Raw genomic sequence first — 19,802 nt, 5'->3', positions numbered from 1 at the left:
GCACCACTTTAGCTTGGATTCTATCTAAATCTAATCACAAAGAATTTGCAGCTGACTTATAAACAATACATCCAGAGTCCAACACAGATCGAATTAAAACATCACATAATCTTTTCAAAGATGTGCTTGTCGTCCCCCAATCATTCCCTGACAGACATCTCAAAATATTAATGCCTTTTTTACATTTACCAATAATCTTTTGCATATGCATCTCAAATGAAAGTTTTACATCAAACCATACTCCTGGGTACCTTACAATATTTACCTGCTACAATTTTTGCCCATATAATCTAAGATCTACTGTGGGATTAACCCTTTTTCTTGAAAAACATATTACTTGTGTCTTCTCAACAGACAAATGAAATCCCCATTCATGTGATTCCATTAATTGCTGATTCCATTCTATTTTTTAGGGTTAGGGTTAGGGTAGGTAACCCTTTTGTTATGTTCCTTGTTTTGTTATACAAGGAGAGAGAGAAGAACAGGGAGAGATTCTTGAAAGTGAGGAGGAGCAGACCACAGATTTACAGAAAGAACCAGAAGAGCTTGAAAAGCAGTTTGTCCAGCTATCTGAAGCACCCATTTCTACAAGTATGGCCTCTGATTTAGGTGACAGAGACACTGGTCCTGTTAGGTGACAGGACCAGTGTCCTGTTTACTTGTTGCCTCAGTAGGTACTGAGGCAGCAAGTAAAGCAAAGTGTCTTTGGCACACAGAATAGAGCCTTTAGTGTAATTGGTTCCAGAGTTTCATCTAGCTGGAATACTCCACTACAAGGAATGCTGCATTTTGCTATAGTTGTAGGGTGTTTGGCAAAAATTTAAAAAAGGATGAATTTGTAACTGGTGGGGTAAAAAATTGGAGAAAGGCACTGAGCTTGTTCCGTAAGCATGAAACCACACAATCACACAAAGACAGTGTGTTTTGCTGGCAAAGCTATAGAGCTAGTTTGTCAAAGGGAAGTATTGTGCAGCAAATAGAAAGTGCAAATTCCTCTGACATCAGTGAGAGAAGGGAGTACCTGAAATGCGTTGTGGCAGTGACCTGTATGCTGGGGAAACAGGTTATTCCATTTAGAGGTCATGATGAATCATCTGACAGCCAGAATAAAGGGACATTTTTGGCATGCATGGATCTTCTGGAAATGTTTGACCCTTTCTTAGAAATGTACAACCCTCCATCCAACACCACCTATCTTTCAGCAGCTTGCCAGAATTAAATGATGCAATGCTGTTCAGAGGAGGTAACGGCAGCTATTGTAAGTGAGATGAGGGAGTCAAAGTTGTACGCCATTATGGCTGATGAAGCCAGAGATGGAAAAACTGAACAGCTATCGATCCGTGTGAGATATGTTTCAAAGGGTGTTGTAAAGGAAAGATTCCTAGGCCTCACAGAGTTGACAGGCTTCGATGCTGCATCAATATCAAATGCAATTGAGAACCAGTTAGTGGAGAAAGGTGTTGATGACTTGAAATGTGTGGCTCAAACCTATGATGGGGCAGCAGTTATGTGTGGGCCAGTAGGGGGTGTCCAAGCTTTTATTCGAAAAAAGCACCCTGACGCAATTTATATGCATTGTTATGCCCACGAATTAAACATAGTCTTATGTCACATGTGCAGAGCCATTTCTGAGGCCAGAGAGGTTTTTGACATGCTGGAAAGTGTTTACTACTTTCAGTGTCTCTTGTGAATCACCACAAGTTTGTTGCCATGCAAAGAAGTCTGGGGTTGCAGCAAAGTGAACTTGTCCAGTTGTCAAACACACGTTGAGCATGCCAACTTCGTTCAGTAAATGAAGACTTGACAACTTCCCTGCCATCATTGAATGCCTATCTGCCATCAATACAACTTTAGCAGTAGGAATGAAGACAAGACTCTGCAAGTTTTCAACAGTGTGTTTGCTGTTTGTTTTCCACACTCTACTGCCTATAACAGAGTGTTTACACAGATACCTGCAGAAGGAGAGCACTGAGCTTGCCCAGGCAGTGATACATAAAAATGCAGTAATCGATTCTCTCAAAGAGAAACGCAATGATGCCACTGCTGCAGATGTTCATGCCAAAGCTATGGCCTTATGTGAGGCTAACCAAATAGCACAGGATCCTCCTATGCAGAGGCACAAGACAAAACAATTGGAGGACTATGTTGCTGAGTCTGCTTGTGGGGCAGGCAGTGAGGCTATTACTTCTGAGATGGAAGACCTCAAACAAAAGTTACTGTTTCCTTGCTTGGACAGAATGTTGGTAGAACTCGAGAAGCGTTTTTGTGACGTTGGTGAGAAATTACTGAATGGAATTAGTACGTGCAGTCCAACATCAGACCAGTTCTTGTCTGAACCAGCACTTTTAAATCACTACCACATTGACCTCAAATCAGAGGAGGTGTTGGTAGCCAATCATTAAATGAGTCGCAAAAGAGAGACTGGTGAGGCTAAAGACATGTTGAGTGTGTTCAACTTACTTGATGCTGACATGTTCCCTTCACTTGAAACTACTGTTCAGTCTGTTTTGACAATACCAGTTAGCAGCTGTAGTTGTGAGAGGTCTTTTAGTGTCTTGCGTCGTCTCCATACCTGGCTCAGGAGGACCATGGGGCAACACAGGCTAAATGATCTGGCTATAATGTCCATTGAGAAAGAGGTACTTGACAGTGTCAGTTCTGAAAAAGTCATTGACAGACTTGCCAGCCTTAAGGTAAGGCGACACAGTTTAGTTCTGCGGAAGTAGATAATGTTTGCTTAAACATTGTTGTAGAGGTTAGATTTTATTGCAACAAGCAGTGTTACAATATGAATAGGTTTCCATTATTTCTTCTCTTTTTTGGCTATTTTTCTTCATAATTTGACTATTTGAAAGTGTCAATGGTTTATATATTTGATTTATTTATGTGATCACCATTGAAAGCTGTTAAATGTTAAAAGCATCAACCTTGTGGACAATGTTTTTTGAACCATAAAGGAAAGGATGAACAGTCATAAAGCTACCCCTAGTCAGCCACCTAGTTTCATGTTAAAACAACAATGCTGTATTTTTGTAGATGTATTATATTTCTGGTCATACAATTGTATAATTTTCCCACACCTGCTGCTTCAGAGGAATTGTTGAGTTAGACATTTACTTTTGTTGGTACATTAACTATACTCACTATGGGGATGTAAGAGGATCTCTACACTTTATTAGAAAGTAGTTGTAGTTTATTTAAAAAAGAAGTAAATACATAAGTTTCTCTAGCATTTTCTATTATTTTGGTAAATACATTGTAATCAACAAATATGTTATTCTATAAAGACTTTCCAAATTTTTTCTAGTTATAGTTGATTTAGTCTATAGAGTAATTCCTGGACTGGATATTCACGTTTTTGGGTTTCTCAACTACACTGTTACATTAGGTGTTACATAGTGCAGAGAATATGTTGTGGCGAAATAAAAGCATCATATAATGAAGTGAAAACCAACTCATGATGCTCAGTCACTCCTCTTTTCTTGAATAGTATTTTAATATTTTCTGGCAGTCTTTTTTTTTTTTTGCTTTATACATTATTAGAACTGTTTGTAATTTCAAATCAAATCAAATTTTATTTGTATAGCACATTTCAGCAGCAAGGCATTTCAAAGTGCTTTACATCATTACAAACACAGAAACACAATGCAACATAGAATCAACAATCAAAACACGACATTAAGTCAAGTTCCATCAATAAATTTGTAATTGATTACGTTTCAAATACAATACTAAACAGGTGGGTTTTTAGTCGAGATTTAAAAGAAGTCAGTGTTTCAGCTGTTTTACAGTAAGTGGTTTGATTACTGCTGTTTTCAAAGCCTGGGGGAAAACGCCTGATGAGAGCAATGAGTTTACTATTTGGATCAGATCAGCAGCAATAACAGGCAGGACTTTCTTAAAGAAATGTGTGGGTAAAACATCCAGACAGCAGGAACTTGAGCTTAGTTGACTTATAATTTCCTGTAGGGTTTTATAATTAAGTAGTTGAAATTGGGTCATTTTTCCTGTATTTGTTTTGTTTGGGTTCAGTGTTGGTACTGGCTTTACAGTGGATGTACAGATTAATCCTCTGATTTTTAAAATTTTCTCTAAAAAGAAGCTGGAAAACTGGTTGCAGGCGGCAATACATTGGAATTCAGGTGGTAACGTTGTAGGAGGGTTTGTGATTCTGTCAACTGTTGCAAATAAAGCTCGAGCATTGTTAATGCTTTTGTTTATGACATCTGCAAAGAAATCCTCTCTTGCATGTTTTAGTGTTAAATGATAGTTACGTAGTCTTTCTTTATAGATGTCATAATGAACGTGAAGTTGAGTTTTACGCCATTTTCGTTCTGCCCTACGGCAGAGTTGTCTTGCAGATCTAACTGTGCATTTCTCCATGGAGATTTCTTCCTACCAGACACAACCTTCATTTTAATTGGGGCAATGGAATCAATGATATCTGAAACTTTGGACTGAAAATCATTTACCAACTTATCTACGTCATTACAGCTTAAGGGTGAGGAAGAAGAGTAGATTTGATTAAATGTTTCTGCTGTGTTTTCTGTGAGAGAACGTTTTGTGATGGTTGCTGTTTGTCCACGTGGGTTAAAGGATAAAGAACTGTCAAAGATAACAGGAAGTGATGCAACAGGGCGACATCAGTTACAGAGACATTGGAAATATTCACACCCTTACCGATAACCAGGTCCAGTGTGTGTCCTTGAGTGTGTGTTGCTTGTTTGACATGTTGTGTTAGACCAAAATTCTCTAAAATATTAGCAAGCTATTTTGCCCCTCTGTCTTGGGGGTTGTCAACATGAATGTTGAAATCACCGACAATTATTAAACACTCATAATCAATACATATGAGAGATAGAAGCTCATTCAAGTCAGTAAAGAAATTTTCCACATATGTTGGAGTTTTGTATAAAGTTACAGTCAAAGTTCGTTTGTGGCCTTTAACCTCAGTTCCAAGATACTCAAAAGAGGTGAAGTGACCCAAGGAAATTTTACTACTATTTATGGTATTCTTAAATATTGAAGCCACGCCTCCTCCTTTTTTATGTTTTCTATTCTCACTGAAGAAATTGTAGTTAGGAGGCGCAGATTCAATTAGTATGATTGGTTCATTATTGTCATTCAACCATGTTTCTGTCAGAAACATAACATCGATATTATGCTCAGTGATGAAATCATTAATTAATAGAGCTTTAGCACAGAGAGATCTGGTATTTAAAAGAGCTAGTTTAAGTGACTTGGAGGCCAATAGTTCTTCAGTCTGAGGTTCCTTTAGGCAAGGGAACAGTCTGATGTTTGAATTAAAACAGCTGTATTTTATGTTTCTGTTTCTTGTAAATTTTCTTGTAGTTATCCGGACAGGTAATGTCCTGTTCTGCAGTGCCGAGGGGCCAGACATATTCTGGAGTAAGATGGGTGTAAAGATAAAGTCTGGACCCCGGCCTCAGACCTCAAGAAACGCAGAGTGATGGATCCTCTGGGAAGTTAGAGTCAGGTGGCTTAAATGAAGTGAGGTCTGCTACGTGAGCGCTAAGGAGAGACGTGCTGAGGCGAACCTGTTGATTCATTCCATCCGTAAATTTAAGAAACTCCGGTCCAGAAGACATTTCGTCATAAGTATTTTGTGAATCCTGTGAATGAGTGGGTGAGCAGAGAGGGAGGGGGGAAGGAAGAAGGGAACCAGTCGCTCTGTCTGCAGTCGATGTACCAGCTTGTTTTGGGGTGATTTGCTCCTGATAAGCGGAGGGTTCCATCCTAGTCAGACATCCTTGAGCCTGTTCTTCTGAAGCGATGATCACGTTGCTGTCCTTGTTGATGAAATAAAAAAAGGTTTGCAGTGAGTAGCTTTGTCCCATGTTTATTAAGATTGCGTCCGCCTCTTCCAAAAAGGTGAAAGCGCTGCCAGTAGATCCAGAGGTTATCGATGAAGGTCACTGAGCTGGCAGAGCAGGTTTTAATCAGCCAATTGTTTATCATGTCCAGCCTGGAGTGTTTTTTGTCTCCCAATTGAGGTGATGGAATTGGACCACTGAGAAATAACTTCATTTTTAATTTTCCCATAGTGTTCAGAAGAATATTAAAGTCCTTTTTCAGAATCTCAGATTTCTGCTTTGCCAGATCGTTGGCTCCAACATGCACATCTAAAGACTCAATATCTGGCTGATCAGCGGTTAGCGAAAGAACTTTACGAGTTAAATCAGATACAGTGTCACCAGGAAAAGAAATCACTCTCGTTTTCTTGGGATTGCAAATGTGACTGATTCCATTTACTGCCTCATCTCCAACAATAAGCACTGTTGGCATACCTTTCGTTTTCCTGGTAGCCGCTTTGTCCTTTGGAGCTTTGGGGGGTGGATGTGTTGGTTTTGCCTCATTGTTGATGTTTGAAGGCGAGGTTTCACTCAGAGGCTCAGGCTGGAGTACAGAAAATCTGTTTTTCAGTGGGATTCCCACGGAGTCAGAATGTTTTGAGGCCCGGGCTGGTCGCTCTGTCCTTGGGAGCGGGGTCAGTGGAACCGTTTTGGTTGCAGCTGTTTGTTTATTTTTCTTTGGTGGAGCAGGTGTTGAGGTTGAAGGTGGGTTTCGGCTCAGAGCCGGCCACGCTGATTCGTCCAGGTGAGGGGTTCTCCCTGTCAGTCGCCTCATCGGATCTGCGGTGTGAGACTTTTGCTTCGGCTTGGCACCCAGAGCGTTCCAGGGTGAGCTGCTTGATGTGAGGCGTACAACCTCTCCATTGATTTGAGGAAGAGTTGTCTCATTTCCACTGGTAGCGTTGATTTCAAAGTTCACCTCCAGCTGTTTGATCTTCATTTCTATAGACTGAAGTCGTTGTATAATACTGCTAATGTCCTTGGGGTCGGCCAGAGGCATTTTGTCCTGGTTCAACTTGGAGATGAAGAAAAGTAAGGTAAAAATAAAAGTAAGAAAATCCCCCAGTCCTTAGGTTTGAAATAATCCAGTTATGATGTCAATAATGTAAATATAACTATAAAAACTGTCACTTTAAAAAATAACTCACATGCAAAGTTATCAGTAAGGACGGGAGGGAGCAGGACAAGCTGTTCCTCCTTCAACTGCCACAGCAAAAGTATGTAAATTTCACTATGTAGTGACTATTTGTCCCAAAACTCAAATTAAAAAAACCCCAAACAAACAAAAAAAAAAACTTAAGGCTTGAAGGTGATCAAAACAAAAGGTGAATTCAACTGAAATAGTCACCATGATGCTCCATGGACTCTGGCTTACACAGTCCAAAAAGATCAAAAAGTCAAAAATGCAGTTCTTTGTTGCTTTATTCCACAGTTCAGGCAGAACAAGTTATAAGCTGATATTCTGACTGAGGACTGACTGACTGAGGACTGACTGATTGGCTAGACTGGTAAAAAACCTTATGACCACCCACGTGCATAATGAGCTGCCTAAAACCTACCTATTTATACTGTGAAACACCCACGTCCCAAACTGAAATTAATTAACTAATTAAGTGAATTACTACCCAAAGAACATATAATAATAATAATAATAATAATAATAATAATAATAATAATAATAATAATAATAATAATAATAATAATAATAATAAAAAACAGGAATCAGCTTCTCATTTATCTTCCAGATTATGCTTCACTTTGCGTAGAAATAACAAATTAAACAAAAATTCTAATTATAAATCAATTAGAAAATAAGCAAAAAATAAAAATGAACTAAACAATCTAAATTCTAAGATTTAACTACAAATAGAGAAATAGCTCCTACACACTATGTAAATAAGTTTTAACAGGTTTGGCTAATTAATTGGTGAGTATTATCCTGGTACTTAGCCTTGTTAATTACTCTTGTTGCTCTTTCTTGAAGTTTGATTAGTGTCTCTTGTGCTGTTTTGTCATTAATCACCCAAACTTCTCTGGAGTCACTTAAATAAAGTCAAGCTAAAGAACATCACAGAATGTTAGCAGATGTTTCGTATGTGAATGTATGCACATAAGCAGTGACATTTAGAAAAATGCACCAACGAATATCTACTGTTGGGCCTTTCCTGGTGGAGGCTGCAGAGGGTTAAGCACCCCTAAAGGTCAGATCCTAGAATTGCCCCTGCGGGCTCATAACTAGACGTGCACAACATTGGCTAAAGACCTAAGACAAGAAAGTTGAAACTGTTCAACTCTTATTGCTGTCAGCTGTCGTGGAAAAAGTATTTCGCTGTTCGTAGCTTCCCGTGTGTAACATGTTGCTGTGAACTAGATAATCCTCAACGGGAGAGAGGCTCTGATGTCAAAATAGATGGTTTGATTGATCTGTTATGTAATATTAACGCATTAAAATGTTCTGGTTAATCGCGTTAACGATGACAGTCCTATGTGTGAGAGAAAATAATAATTAAAAAAACCCAGTTGAGGCATCCTACCCTCAAACAACATCTGCAAAAAGACCAGAATACAGCCATCCGCATATTCTAGGTGAACTGAACTAAAAAGCACTTGTGTTGCACATAATGTAGCTGAGAAATAACCAAAGTTAGCTTTAGCAAACAAGCAAGAGTAGCTCAATATAACCACATAAAATACATTTTCTTACACAAACAAACACAAAACTGCAACATAATGTTTTTTAAAAAGTACTTACCCGGTGAAAGTCATTGTTGGCCCGCCCTCCAGCCTGTGAACATTCACCTTGTAAAGAAAATAATTATTGTTTGGTGCTTAATATAGCTAATCCACGACATGTGTAAAGGTATAGCCAACACTTTAATTTGGAATAGTTTCTGTTGAGCAGTTGGGAATTCAGCAGACAAAGCAGGGCCTTTTTTCCTCCCCCTTTTGACAGACACAGCAATAAAATTTACAATTCCGAGAGAGCAGAACAGACTTCTTGGCGCCTCTCGGCCAGGTCGGACGGAGATGGGCACGAAGTGGTTAGATAAAAACCAGACATCGGAGCTGTAAAGAAGGGGAGTTTCCGGGAGTTTCTAAGTTTCTAATTGGTCAAAGAACGGAACGCCTTGACTGCATATATTAAATAGGGAAACACCTCTTTCATTAAAAAGTACAGGTCAGCAAGCCAGCAAGAGAGGTTTTTTCCATCTTTTCCTCCACATTTTGGGCGCCTTTGTCTGTCTTTTGTGTTTCGTGTTGTCTGTTCTCTTGTCTGTATAAAATGTATATCTCTGTACCTCTGCAGCTTTGTTGTCGATTGCTTTGTATGAGATTAAACTCCGTGATCTGTGACGTCAACACGTTTTGTTGTTGTTTCGTTTTAACAGCACGCGGTTGCGGGTCGCTCATGGAGAACGCCGCTCGATCCCGGGCAAAAGGAAAAGAGGAAGGATCCAAAGGTTTTGTCCAAAGCTAGCATTTAATGATCCTCATTTTTTAATATTTGGGGGCTTCGTCCGGTTCTGGAATCTTGGCGGGTGGCGGTCTCTCCCCGATCGATCCGTCCGGCTGGTGCGGTAAGACGTTTTTTAATTACTCTTTTGTTGTGCGCAGCCACGCGGAGTTTCGGAGCTGCAAGGGTGGATAGTTTTGCTTTTAAAATAGTCTGTTGTTAGTTATAATTGGAATTTAACGATAGCCTGCGGTAGGCTTTCAGTGTGTGGTACACTGTATGGAAATACGCATGTACAGCGGACCGTAGCGGGTTCAGACTGAGGATTTTGCGCTCCCTCAGTTGTAAAAGCTGGGTTTTCTTAAGTTTATGTCTTTTTCCCTGGAGACCCATGGCTGTGCTCCTTAAAGAAAGAAATTTAGGAATTGTGTATTTTGAAATAACCTGGGGTAGGTTTATTCAGTGTGTGGGACACTTTAAAAAAATGGCTTGCGGGAAGCTTTGACAATAGTCTGAGGTAGACTGTTCAGGAATCAAGTATTAGTGTTTGGCACACTTTAAAAATAGCTTGCGGGAAGCTTTGACAAATAGTCTGCGGTAGACTTTATAAACGGCCTGCGGTAGGCTTTGATATGGTGCATTTTTTATTTTTTGGCCGGCATTTTATTTTTCCCCGTCTGTCTGTTACGTTTGTCTGAAAACGTGTTTATGTTTCTCTGTGTGTCGCGATCTGTGCTTGTTGCCGCGACACGTGGCTGTCTGCTCCAGAGCTCTGGGTGTGTGTATGTGTGTATGTGTGTGTGCGTATGTGTGTCTGCGTGTGTGTCTGTGTGGCCGTGTGTGTGCGCGTGCACGAGTTCGGGCTGGCTGTGTGTTTCAGCAGAGTGTTAAGTTGTTTGGATAGCGCTGTGTGTGTGAATTTGCATTGATTTTGCTGCGTTTTATTGTGAAGTTATTATGGACACTGAGTTGCGACACGTGCTATACGCTATTTTATGGTCGGGGTTCGTCTTAACGGGGAAAGTAGAACGATGGCGGAAACGTGGTCGTTTAGTTTAAAACATAAATAACTAAATAAAATAAATAGGAGTTCAGTACATAACACTGGTACCAGAAAACAAAATTATTGGTTGTGGTTTGATTTTAACATAACTTTGAGATGTCTCTTTTTAAACGTGCACGGGGAATTAAAAGGTTCCTGACGATTGGATTTTAAAATTAATTAAATTGACACATGACAACATTGGACAATTTCTGAAGCTTCAGTAAATTTCATATAAATTTTAGTAAAATTGATATAAATTACAGTAAAATTTGATAGAATAATGACCACAGACTGACACTTGGGGACTGATGAAATTTTGACTGACTATAAAACCTGGCCAGATGTGTGTGTTTTGTGTTTTCTGTAATGTGTTGTGTGTTTTTGTTTGTGTTATAATTCATGTTGGTTTGACAGAGTGTGTGATTGGAGATAAAATACCATTTGGTATTTTATGTCATATAACTACTGAATTTTTCTCAGTGCTGTTTGATGGTGCAAAATTTCTAGTTTTTACAAACATCCTCTGTGTTAAATTGAACTAACTTCTTAAAATTAAACAATAACAGCAGTAACTGTGACCTGCAGTGTACAGTTTGGAAGGTGATTAAAGGATAGAATCTTGATAAAATACATTATCTGAACAAATTGAAATTACAATATGGGTTCTACGGTTAAATAAATGAATAAATAAATAACGAAAGAAAGAATAAGCCAAGAAAATTAGGTCACAGAGGATTCTAGAAATGCTGTCTTGGCAAATTAATAGTTAAATACATAAATATGCTGAATGGATAAATAGATAAATACATAACTGATTAGGTACAGCTATGAAATAAATTAAATAAAAATTTATATAGACTTGAGAACTGAATAGTGGATATAATGTTAATTATTCCTTCTAAGGCTGTGAAGGTAGTAGGAAAATGGAATAACATACAATGAGTAAAATAGGATTTTTTTCATGAGTTGAGGATAAGAAAAAAAAAAAAACGAAGATTTTTAGAGAAACAGGCTCTAACTGTAAGAGGTAATTGTTCAGATAACAACAAACTGCAATATATAACTGACTCTAGATATTTTCACAATCAGTCTTTTTCAAACAGACCAAAACTTTAAGATAGATAAAATATTGTTAAATCTACAGGACTTACGGATAATTAGACAGGATAAATTAGAAGTCACTCTCTTGTTAAATAGAAATTGGTTAAATATAGAAAAGTTTGCTAAAATTTACAAGATTTGTTGTTGAAGGATAACATTAAGTTTGAAATAACTTATTGGTTAATAAATAAAAAAGATTATATGGAACTATTGTAGAGAATCAATATTAAACTGTAATACGAGATGATTCAATACTGCCTATAGACAGACGAGAGGGCTTCGAATAAAATAAAATAAGAAAATTAAGTAAAATAAATACATAGAACAAAACAAGAAGAAGCGACAAGTATGTTTATTTAAGATATGAGAATAATGGAGCTCAGGGAGGAGTTTCAACCCCCATTCACAGAAGTTCAGCACGGGAGAACAAGCTACAGCTGTGCTGTAATTTCTACCCCCACTAGATTCAACTAATTAACATGTGAAACCTTTTTGCATATCACTAATTTTAAGTACAAAGCAACCTCTGCTCACAGCAGCTCAGCAGAAAAGAACAAACAACTGTAAGGCAAATAATTTTCTCTCCCATCGTTTAAACTACCTCCTGGAAAATGTAAAATATAAGTTTGTAGCATCGAAACACTGAGTCGCCTGTCACACACAGACACTCTTGGTAATGATTTTCTGTTTTCCTTTCATATTACTTTATATATTAAGTAGTGAGTAATTTAGGATTTTACTCTTTACATTTCTTTACATTAGTCTGATTTTTTATTTGGCTATTTGTGTCAGTTCTTTGTTTATTTTGTTAAATATAACGAATTATTTTTTTTTGAGTTATCAGTTTCCTCTGGACCCTTCACCAGGGGATAGGGAACTTTGGTCTTTAGTTTAATTTCTTTCATTTGTAGATTTGGTTATATTCTGACCAGTATTTTTCGAAATTTATCATTTTTAGATTTTCTTGACTAAGACTATATTTTTTTTCTCTTTCAACGTCTCTCTGCCTGGTTTATGCATAACCTTCACTGAGTTTTTAATTGGTAAACACGTTTTGTCAAACACTGCTGAAAATTTTTGAGAAGTTTCTACAACGAATTATTTGATAATCATGAGAGTTAAATTGAATACTGAGTTTTGAAACTGTAATGTGAAATGTTTTTTGAACATAATAATCTTGAAGGTTTAAAGCATGCTACAATAAATTGTTCTGTTTGTTTTTGAAAGGTTTACTTTTTAGACGAGGGCAACGTTGCATATCGGTGGGATTTTTCTTAGCTTGAATAATAACCCTGTTTCATCAACATCGTTATTTCACATACTAGAAATAGTGATACATTAGCCAGTAATGTATCAAAGGGGGAGAAGATGCATGGGTTCATCTTTTATAATACTTAAACAAATTTTTGAAGAACATGTCTGATCTGTGCTACACATAAAAGTGAAAGGAAAATATTTTCTGGTAATATATGTGCTTATTTTAGATAGGTTTGAGTTGTTCTCCATTAAAAGATTTTCTGACAATGGGCTAACATATTTTGAGAAAATAGATAAATTTATAGTGATAATGAAGCATATTTTGGTTAATTAACTTGGGAAAATAATTATAGAAATTAAAATATTATTGTGTCAGCCATGTTCAGAGCATTAATTTAATGGAGCATGAATGTTTTAAGAAATGGTTTGAAGAATCTGTTCTTGATTAAAGTTATCACTAATCAGTAAAAGTACATAGGCGGGATTATAATGATTTTTGTAAACTTGATTTTGATTTTTTGATTTACATTCATTTACAACGAATTTGGATAAAACTTTAAATTCGACGACAAGTAAAAGCCTAGGTAATGTCGGTATATTTTGAAAATGTCTGGATTTGTTTCATTATAATTTCTCCAGGTCTAACTCTTTTGAATTTTGTTTCAGGAACGTATGTAAAATGATTTAGACAAATAACCAGTAAGATCTAGTTTCTTCTATGAAGGTAATTTAAACTGGACTGTTTAACTCACATTGTTATTCATTTTTTGGTGGTACATGTAAGCTTTACAACTACATTTTTAAGTTTTTGTGATTGTTTTGTTTCGTTTGTTTAATCCTATTTTTACAAGATTGGTTTAAGAAAAGATCTGCATATGTTTAACATTCTGGGAACACGTTACTTTGGAAACATGTCTTTTGAAGCAAATGATTACAGGGTTTTGGTGTTTTCCATCGGTTAGGAGCTATAGTATATTATAATAGAAACGTAAATTGAAGGGATCACATCCACCATTTGATGAACAGAACTGGACAGAGTAGGAGATAAGGTTTCACGTGATGTGTTGCTCATGGTTTTACACACAGACTGCCCTGGAGCTCGGTGCTCCAGGACTCTGGACTCTGTCATACAAGCTGTGTCATGCGAGGCGGGGGTGGGGCTCCTTGGAGAAGCGGCTTCACACTTATTTCGAAGACAACAGCCACAGAGCCACGAGCGTTGGAGGATTCACTTGAACACAAAGTGAATTGAAGATGTTTGTGTTGAATTACACAAATGAATGATGCCTTTGGATAAATCTGATCTCTGTCTTGTCATTATAGTTTTGCAGCTGGTTTCCTGGTGCCCTGCGGATGTGGTCTCCTTCAAAGTCTGCGTTCTTTGATAAAAAGGATTAAAATAATTTCCCTGGATGGAAAATAACAAAACAAATTTATTTTTAGGTGAAACCATCGTTTGATTATGCTGACTGTAATGAAGATGATATTAAAGAATGTGGTAATTGTGTTTCTGATGCTAATGAAATTCATGTTGAACACAAAATGTCTGTGTAATGACCTGTGACAGGTCGTTTCTTGAGGTTTCCAGTCGAAGAAGATCAAGCTGCAAGAGGATCATCATAAACTTTTATTGCGTGTTTTTCGTTCGTTGTGAACTCTGGAAAGGACTGTCGTTTTGTTTTTTGCGCGCATTTTTTGAACATTTCCTGACGAAGACTTCATATTTTTTAAGAGACTGTCGATGGACATTAAAAAAAAAAAAACAGAAAAAGACGAGCAGCAGATTGTAACTTTGTGTGTTTCTCATTTTGGCAGATTGTAATTTTGTGGTGAATGTTGTCCTTTAAGTTGCAGACATTTCTTACTAATTTTTCTATGTATGTTTCTGTTTTGTTTTTTCATTTTATACTTTGGGTTTTGTTTGTCCTGTGTTTTTGGTTCTATTGTGATAATTTTGTTTTATGATTTTATTTTTGGGAGGATAAGTATTTCTTACCCTTGGGTTTTGTTTAAAAAGGGGGACTGGATATAATTAGGGTACGTCACTCTTTTGGTTTTCATTTTTTGGTTTTTTTCGTTTTTCTTTTAGTTTAATACACAGTTTTTGGCTCTGTATTAGAAGGCTTAATCAATTTTTATTGAGGTCTTTTTGAAGACCTCAAAAGGGGGAATTGTAAAGAAAATAATTATTGTTTGGTGCTTAATATAGCTAATCCACGACATGTGTAAAGGTATAGCCAACACTTTAATTTGGAATAGTTTCTGTTGAGCAGTTGGGAATTCAGCAGACAAAGCAGGGCCTTTTTTCCTCCCCCTTTTGACAGACACAGCAATAAAATTTACAATTCCGAGAGAGCAGAACAGACTTCTTGGCGCCTCTCGGCCAGGTCGGACGGAGATGGGCACGAAGTGGTTAGATAAAAACCAGACATCGGAGCTGTAAAGAAGGGGAGTTTCCGGGAGTTTCTAAGTTTCTAATTGGTCAAAGAACGGAACGCCTTGACTGCATATATTAAATAGGGAAACACCTCTTTCATTAAAAAGTACAGGTCAGCAAGCCAGCAAGAGAGGTTTTTTCCATCTTTTCCTCCACATTTTGGGCGCCTTTGTCTGTCTTTTGTGTTTCGTGTTGTCTGTTCTCTTGTCTGTATAAAATGTATATCTCTGTACCTCTGCAGCTTTGTTGTCGATTGCTTTGTATGAGATTAAACTCCGTGATCTGTGACGTCAACACGTTTTGTTGTTGTTTCGTTTTAACAGCACGCGGTTGCGGGTCGCTCATGGAGAACGCCGCTCGATCCCGGGCAAAAGGAAAAGAGGAAGGATCCAAAGGTTTTGTCCAAAGCTAGCATTTAATGATCCTCATTTTTTAATAACCTACAGCCGGTAAAAATCCCACAATGCAACTGTACATTAAAAATTTACAGTACAAGTGTAAATTTCCGCATGTGATCCAGCGGTCCAATCACGTCCCATATACTTTCCATACGCATTTCAGATCACAATAAAAAGCTGTATTTTCAAAACTCAGCCACCTTACTGTATTTTCATGCTGTAGTTTTTACAGCCATTTGTTACAGTGTAGGCTTCCATCCCTTAACACTTTAGCTAATTCTACATCTCAAATAACTTTCTTTAATCCATTTGACAAACTGATAGGTCTTACTCCAATCATATCCTATCCTGCCTTAAATTTTAATATAACTTTGAAATCTTCCATCATTATTTTCTTTCTTATTTCAACTCTTTCTTCCTCATCATCAAGAAATCTTTTACCAGCATTTAATCCCTTTTTAACCTTATCTTTCCTCCTCCCCTTCTATTTTCTACCATAGATCTTCCTATGTTGATATTTTCATCTTCGAAAAGCCCCCCACTACAACTAGTCATCTTGATCCACTCACAATCCAGATTATGCCAAAACCACCTTTAAATTTAATTTAGTACTGGCCAGATAACGTTTAAGTGTCATTAAAAAAATGGGGTGTGGTGGTGAGGCAGACGACGTAGACCCAGGTTGAAGTGGATGAAATGAAGATTTAATGAAAAATATCCAGAATAAACAGTCCAACACAATCCAGAATGCCGGGCAGCACGGCCGAGCGGACACCAGGGCTCGACGCCGGTAGCAACCGGTTAAACGGAGGAAGAGACGGACTGGGCACACAGACGACAGCGACAAAACGCCAACTGAGACAAGAACCAGACAAGGACCCGACAAAGACACAGGGACACAGGTGACATTAAACACACAGGAGGCAATCAGGGAACGAGGGAACACTTGGGAACAATCGAGGGGAAGACAGGACAGCACAGCGACTCAAAGACACAGAATCTCAAAATAAACACCCAAAAAACTCAAATCAACACAGAGAAAAACCGATTCCTAACATTAAGCGCTTTATCTTTCAAAAATTCCGCGTTCTCTAATCAGCAACATCAGCCGAATTTCCTCCAGAAGTCCGTTTCCTCTATTTCCTGTCAACAAATACTTTAAAAACAATTCCCCCGAGATTTTCGCTTTTATTTAAATAGGTTTAGTAACTAGTATCTTATTTTATCTTCAGTCGTAATTTTTCAATTTCATGATTCTACTAATTGTACTAAGTGTAGTATGTTTTAACATGTTGTTGTGAATGTTTAACACAGGTCGCTTTTGAAAGTCAGCTCGCAGTGAGGTTTTTCTGTCTACATAATAATAAATGCAAAATTTGCTCTTAAAGCAAAATTGTTAAAGCAGTTTTTGTCGTTCTTCTGGGAGCAGTTTGGTAAAACGCCCAGCATGTGGCGCTGTCGCACCGCTTTTCGGTAAAGTGAGCGATGGCTCAGGATATATTAAGCAGCTGGGATAAAGCACAAAATTTTGGCTACGTCTCTATTTCCACTATGATATCAGGTTCTATTTCTTTCTACCACAAAATAGAAACAAAGAGGGAAAGTAACAATGTCCATCAGATAGCAAATCTTTTAAAATTTTACCTGTCAAACGTTTTTAGTTTAAAATGAATCACAATTGCTCCTCTCTCCTCTCCTAAACTTATTTAACAAGTTTGAATATATTTTTAAAAAGAAAAAATTCTAAATTTGACACAAGAAAACACATTTTTTTAATTTAATATTACTGTTTGTCTCCTATGTGTATTCTTAAGTCTATAAGTTTATTATTTTATGGTCTCAGAAAACTGACACTAGAAGCATGTTAACTGCTTTACTTGATTAAAGACATGAAAACTACAGTTTAAAATCTCAAAATTAATTTTCCATGTTTGTCAAATGTAATCTAAAAACTCCACACAAATAAACCTTTCATAAGCAATATGCTTAAACAGTTCTAGGTTCTTGTACAGCTTTTATACTTTGTCGCGTGTGGGAGGAAGAGAGATTAATGATGATGATGTGTGTGACGTCAGGGTGTTTCTATCACCGCCATCTGCTTCTTGTAGTAGGCAAACACCAGCCAGGGTTTGTGTTAATTTCACATCTTGGAAGAAAGAAGCAAACTTATTGAACACTTTTACCTCTGACGTCTTGTCCTCTTGTGTTGACATACCACTTAAAAAATGTGCAGGTGCATTATGAGTTCTGATTTCTAGATAAGTACCATTTAAAGTATGAGACCAGTCGACCTATTGTTTAGATTTTACCACATCTACTTTATAAGAATACATTTTAGGCATTTGAAACAATGAGGAATTATTTGTAGCTCATGTCAAACAATATTTTATCAAAGTTTATATAAAAGTTTCCTCATAAATCTCATGATACCTCTGGCTTGTTATAAAGTTAGTGAAGTTTTAATCTTCTGTGGAAATAACATAAAATTCAGATCTATACAGCAAATCAAGATTAAAGGAATGGAAATGAAAACATGTGCCTAATATGTACAGAGGACATCTGGAGGAACCAGTTTTGGTGCTTTTACACATGCAAATTAAAAGATAACATGTGCATTTCAAGACTTAAATTTAGGTACAGTAGATGCTGTATGTGGCAAAAACATAATAATACATGAGAAAATTTGAATTCTTTTACAGCTTTTGGTTTTTTCTATTGCATAGCAAAATCATCAGTTGCTCATCTGGCCACCCTTTTGAAAACTTTCTGGGGGAAACTACTGAAAACAATCAAACATTACAGTAACTATTCTGTATTATAGTAATACTCAAATTGTCATGTTGGGGTTTAGGTTTCTAGCCGACATGCAGAACACCACAGGAGACAAAGAATCAGTTGAAGAATATTTATTGTAAAACAATAACCCAGTAAAGATGTTGGCGTGGTTTGGGTCCGAACTGGGGGGAATGCTGCTGACTGCGGCTCATTTCTGGTAGATATAGTCTCGGATTGAGAGGGTGGATACTGCGGGTTCCGGATGGGCAGCAGAGCTGAGCGAGGTCCAAAGGCTGGGATATGGCGGTTGGAGGGCGGACAGGTAAGTTCTGGATTCGACGATGATGGAGGGAAGGGCCCGACAGCTAGCCGGAGGAAGTGAAACTGGAGAATCTTGAGATCCGACAGATGAGGTGAAAATGGGAACTCGGGCAACCTGTGGGTACCACCCACGACGTCACGAGGAGGGCTTAATCCTAAAGTCACAACGAAAGTCTCTCAGGGAGGATCCAGGGAATGACTTGAGAGGAAACACCTGAAGAGCACAGAAAACAAAACGACGAATTACTCGAGAGGGAATTCAGAGGGAACGAACTCGGAGACTGACTCCGAGGGGCTCAGAGTACCGTTTTGGTGAAAACACTCCAGCGTCGAAGTGCTGGCTGTCAGCGTCTTTTCACCTCCAGCTGACGATGAGAAGATCATCGTCAGGTGTGCAGAACTACAGGCACGCCTCCCCCGGAAAACCAGCCTCTGGCGCTATCTGGTGGACAGCCCGTGAACCACCAAGAGGATCCAAAAATAAAGAAAAAACAGAACAAAAACCCCGGAACCCGACACAAATTTTATGTAGCCAGTCTTGAAATCATAATCTGTTCAGGTGCTTCTTAAGCAGTGATGTCAGTAACTTACTGACGTCGGACCACTTTTTTCAGTAACAAGTAATCTAACCCGTTGCTATTTCATATCCAGTAGTCAGACTACAGGTGTCAAAATAATTTTGCTTTACTGTGCGTTACTATTTTCTTTTGGAATTTAACTTTATTTCCTCTATGCGTCTTGTCGAGTGATCGCCGTTTCTATGCGACAGTATCAGCAGCGACAGAAATGTAAACAAAGGAGGGAAGAGGGAGATGCGCATTTTGTTGGTAGAAAAGCAGGAACTATTTTGAGTTTCTGTCGCCAAGTCCGATTATTATAAGCGACTGTGGGCTTTTTTTTTTTTTAAAGTCGCTAGCAAATTTAATGAGTCGCGGGTTGCGCTTTTTGGGCTCGTCTTTGAACGTGCAGTTGCTCATTTGGGCTTGGAAATAAACAGACATAAACCCCAGAAAATCCTTCTTAGAGTTTTCCAGACAATAGTGGAAAACACAAAAACATGCACAAATTACTAATGGTTTTTTTGTACTGTAACCATTAAAAAATCTCCCCTTCAGTTCAACCTTATAAATGGAGACACATT

The 19,802-nt window shown here is 37.8% G+C and overlaps 1 long non-coding RNA gene across 1 annotated transcript; it reads right to left on the bottom strand.

Moving 5' to 3' along the window:
• Nucleotides 1-18,456: 18,456 nt before the first annotated feature.
• Nucleotides 18,457-19,403, bottom strand: LOC116719532 (uncharacterized). Its single transcript, XR_004339208.1, has 2 exons — nt 18,967-19,403; nt 18,457-18,875 (listed from the first exon to the last, which is right to left on the bottom strand). It is a non-coding gene; the product is annotated as an uncharacterized LOC116719532 (long non-coding RNA).
• Nucleotides 19,404-19,802: the final 399 nt, after the last annotated feature.

Source organism: Xiphophorus hellerii, chromosome 5 (assembly GCF_003331165.1).
Source record: "Xiphophorus hellerii strain 12219 chromosome 5, Xiphophorus_hellerii-4.1, whole genome shotgun sequence".
Lineage (NCBI taxonomy): Eukaryota > Metazoa > Chordata > Actinopteri > Cyprinodontiformes > Poeciliidae > Xiphophorus > Xiphophorus hellerii.
The sequence above is the reverse complement of the archived record's forward strand: the minus strand, read 5'-3'. Positions and strand labels throughout refer to the sequence as shown.